Genomic DNA, 1238 nt, shown 5'->3' with positions numbered 1-1238 from the left:
GGTCTATACCGATTTCCCTCCTGATATATAAATCTGCTCCCATTTTTTGTACATAAATTTGTTGCCTGTTGAAATTTATCAAAATTTGATGCTAACTTCCGGGTGTAATGTCAGAATATTGAATAATTTGTTTGAAAAATCTGGAATGTTGTAGCAAGACTTCTAATTTCCGGGATACAAATGGCACTTATGCTAACGTTACGCGTTAGCTCGCAATTTCACTTAATTTTACGCATGATTTCACGCATATGCCTTTGTCAAACATTCTTCGCTTTTCTCGTCACATCACATATGTTGGTAAAGGCGATTTTAATACAAGGGAAAATGCACAAGTGACAAATTGTTCACAGTTGCAGCTTTCAAGCTTAACCAAGGAGTGACAAATGCTAAATTGTTAGCATCTGATGAATTTCTTGATTTTACTGGGAGTGTTCTATTTAAATCTTTCTTATTTGCAATCCAAGAATTTTAATTTAATATTTACAAAGTTTCTTTTGTTACAAAACATCCATATATGTATTTTTATACATCTCGATGAGGTTTGCTGTTTGTATGAAAAATCCTGTTTGACGTTCATACATTTCATATAAAATACAGTCGAACTTCGTTAAGTGCATAAGATTTTGGCCGAAAAAAATTCCCTGTAGTTAATTAAACGGTAAAATAATGAATAAGTGCATGAAAATTCTTTCGAAATTCCATGCTCACTTATAACCAAGTTCAAATGTAATTTGAAATGCAACATCAAACAGATCAGCTACATCATAGACGCTGCTTTTGATGCGGAATGTTTAAATATTTCATTATCATTAAAATATATATTAAAAGGTTGCAAATGGAAATGAAAATAGATGGCAATTTAAGTGTTCACCAACGCACTAGTCGGTTTTGTTCAGATGTTGAAATAGAAAGCTTACACCAAATATATAAAACTAAATTTGTTTTTTGATTTCTAAATAAAATTCCAGCTTCTATTTTTTATTTAAATAAAACAAGAATGAAAATAATAACACTGACGAAAGAGGTAAAAACTTTATGAAGTTGAAAATAAAATTCTTTGATTGCTAGCAAGAAAGATTTTCAGAGAACAGTCAGCATAAAATTAGAAAAGTATTTAAATGCTAACAAATTAGCAGTTGCCATGCCTAGTTTTAGCTGACAACTGCAGCTGTGGACAATATATCACTTGTTGATTTTTCCATTGTATTAAAATCGCCTTTAGCTAATCATCAGAATAT

This window comes from Trichinella spiralis (assembly GCF_000181795.1).
Source record: "Trichinella spiralis strain ISS 195 chromosome Unknown Scfld1557, whole genome shotgun sequence".
Taxonomy (NCBI): Eukaryota; Metazoa; Nematoda; class Enoplea; order Trichinellida; family Trichinellidae; genus Trichinella; species Trichinella spiralis.
This window is presented reverse-complemented; position numbering follows the sequence as displayed.